Genomic DNA, 3,247 nt, shown 5'->3' with positions numbered 1-3,247 from the left:
CAGTCAGCTATTGGATGGAAAACAGGGCCCCCAATGGAGGAGCTAGAGAAAGTACCCAAGGAGCTAAAGGGATCTGCAACCCTATAGGTGGAACAACAATATGAACTAACAAGTACCCCCGGAGCTCATGTCTTTAGCTGCATATGTATCAGAAGATGGCCTAGTCGGCCATCAGGAAAGAGAGGCCCATTGGTCTTGCAAACTTTATATGCCCCAGTTACAGGGGAATGCCAGGGCCAAGAAGTGGGAGTGGGTGGGTAGGGGAGTTGAGGTGGGGAGGATAAGGGGTACCTTTAGGATAGCATTGGAAATGTAAATGAAATAAATACCTACTTAAAGAAAAAAAAGAATAATGCTCCATTCTCAAACAAGGTAAGTGGGCATTTTTTTTTTTTGGTTGTTTGGTGGGTGATAGATGTTTGTTGTTAGTTAAAAGGAGTTAGTTACAAGTTGTTACTGGTCTTGGTCAGTGAGGTAACAAAATAATGGAAGTTAGATTCAGCAATCTCTTTGCTCTTTCTTTTATTTATTCTTCTTTCTAACCTAATGTTAAGAAAAAAAGGAGGGAGAAGAGATGGACACTAAGGAAAAGACACTTGGTAATGATAGGATATTAAGGTAGATTATTGAATATACTTTTAGAATAAAGAGCCTTAACAAGTTAAAATATTTTACATTTGGTATGGAATTTTGTGAATTTATACAGATTCATGATTATTTTTGCTTCAACAGACTGTATTTATATTTCAATTCTTGTTTAATGTAACTCATTTATTAATGTAATCTTAAATGCAATGTAATCTAGTCTTTGAAAACTATTACTACAAACTGTTTGGGATAATCAAGAAATGCAAGTAGTCAATTGATCAAACTTGTAGTCATGTTAGTCATGGCCTTTAAAGATGTTTTATTAATAAAAGGCTTTCATGATAGTGAGGTGTATCATCTCTTGACAACACCCCTATTCTAATTCAAAGAAGATAATGGGCATTGAAGACCCTCCTTATGGATTTTGCTTCCAGTATTGTAAGCTAGTGAGTGGACAAGAAACTGTGTTTACTTCAACAGCAGACAGCATGGTGCCCAAGCTGTAGACAAACAAGTCTCATACAAAGTCAACTGCCAGACTTTTCAAGGACAAGATAGGCAACTCTTTCATAATTCCTGCTTCACAGAAAAATCTGTCAAATGCTGGGTCACAACGTAAAATAGATGATGCTCCAGTGTTGTAGAGATACATTGAGTGACTGTTCAGGTAGCCAACATCTCTGCCATTACTTAGTTTTAGAAGATGCTTGCTCTATACTTCCTGTTTACTCAGGTAACATCCTTTTCAGATCTCCCATAAGGTTGAAGAGTAGATATATATAATCTTATATTAAACTTAAATTGTTTGGTATTTAAAAATATTTTAAGGACTAAAAAGATGTTATAGGTTGATATATGCAAGTAATGATAGAAAGTGATTTAAGGAGAGACATTTGAATTCACCAAGAAAGGATCCAAGGTTGCAAATTCAAATGGGCTGGACATTGTGTATATAATTTTACCTGATAATTTTCAGTTGTTCTGATTATATATTGCTTATTAATATAAGAAAAAGAGCCATTTATTAGAATAAAAGGGGGTGATTTGGAACAATGTTTTTATGCAATGTGTATTCAATTGCTGATTTTCATTACTCAAAGGTATGATTATGGTCTAGACTTGGTAGTGACTTTACTATGAAGCATCTTCTGACTGCGTATTTTGTAAAACATTGTCTTCCATCATCTTTTGATTGGTCAATAAAAAGATTATCAGTCTAGAGAAGAACAGGAGTATTTAAGGCAAGACTACTATCTTCTGAGAGACAATGAGACAGTCTCAGAGGGGCACATAAGGAAATTGTCATCAGGACATAAAAGAAGAAGCTTGCCAGGGAAAGAATAAGATGGCAGGCAACGCCCTGTGGTTGGGAAGTGGCTGGGAAATAATATGGGCTAGCATAGTCAGGTTAGAATACATCAGAATCTTCCCAATTATAGCACTTGAAGCTTTTTATAAATACAAAGGCCTCTGTGTTATTGTCCAGAAACAAGAAAAGGCATAGAAAAGCCCATTCTTGTGGGAGACTTTTGGGATAGCATTGGAAATGTAATTGAGGAAAAGATGTAAAAAAAAAAAAAAAAAAAAAAAAGAAAAGCCCATTCTTTTACAGAACCTGATCCAGCCTTGACCTTCATGACATCCATACTATCCTTTTGGATATTTCTGGTGAGTGTAGCAAACTTGTCTTGAGGAAAGCCAACCTTGGGTGTATGCTGAGAAATCAACAGGTTGTTCATCTTTCCATCATTCTCACCAATTGCAGGAATATTGACTTGAGCTGGATACAAACACTTCATCTTTTTAAAAATTGTGTTTGCTCTAATGATGTCAAGAACTGTCAAGTCAATTATTTTGTTTGGGTTGTATATGGTATGCTTCCTCAAAACTTTTGTTTGATTTGAATGTTGGCTTTAATCCTGTTGACAATAATGTAGTTCATGGCTTCAGGTCAGTACTGGGCATAGGTTTCTGATAGTATGATCATAGTGGTGGCATTGGTGAACAAATCATCCCATATCATTCATGCACTCCACATGAGACCACCACTACATGACAACTACTTAGGCATTCTGGTGAATGCTCAGGTCCAAGGTAATGTTTCATATTTGCTCTCAACTCATGGTGACTCAGATCTGCTGCTTACTCATATAAGCAATATTGTTGAAGATAAAGTGGCTCACTAAGGAGCTGTTCTTCAGCAGGAGTGAAAACGGGCGACCAATGCCTGCAGAAGTGTCCAGCACCACTGCTTTAGCATTGTTCTGGGTCTGAAGTTCTGGCATTGTTGTAGACAGAAGTGCAAACAGTTTGATCCAGAGCTGAGAACATAGCCGAGGCAGGTAGGGCATGGACCAAGAGATAACAAGTAACTACAATGACCTCTACTCTGTCCAATGACTGCCAATCTGTAGCTCCAGCCTCATAGGGCACATAAAGTCGCTTTCCTGAGCAAGTTGGCTAGCTATATTAGCCTTATATAGGTTAGCTGAAACCCTGTTTCAATAAATAAGAAGACTGATAGAGGAACATTCCCAGTGACAGACTAAGTCCTTTATATGCACTCACATGCTGCATTTCCATATATTTGTTGCAGTGGTTTAAATGAGAATTTCCTCTATAGGCTCATATATTTAAATATGTGACCCTTTAGTCCAAG

The 3,247-nt window shown here is 37.2% G+C and overlaps 1 pseudogene; it reads right to left on the bottom strand.

Moving 5' to 3' along the window:
• LOC110292484 overlaps positions 1-2,939 on the bottom strand; it is a 7,435-nt pseudogene extending 4,496 nt beyond the window's left edge.
• Between the last annotated feature and the right edge of the window lie 308 nt (positions 2,940-3,247).

Source organism: Mus caroli, chromosome 4 (genome assembly GCF_900094665.2).
Source record: "Mus caroli chromosome 4, CAROLI_EIJ_v1.1, whole genome shotgun sequence".
Classification (NCBI taxonomy): domain Eukaryota; kingdom Metazoa; phylum Chordata; class Mammalia; order Rodentia; family Muridae; genus Mus; species Mus caroli.
This window is presented reverse-complemented; position numbering and strand designations above follow the sequence as displayed.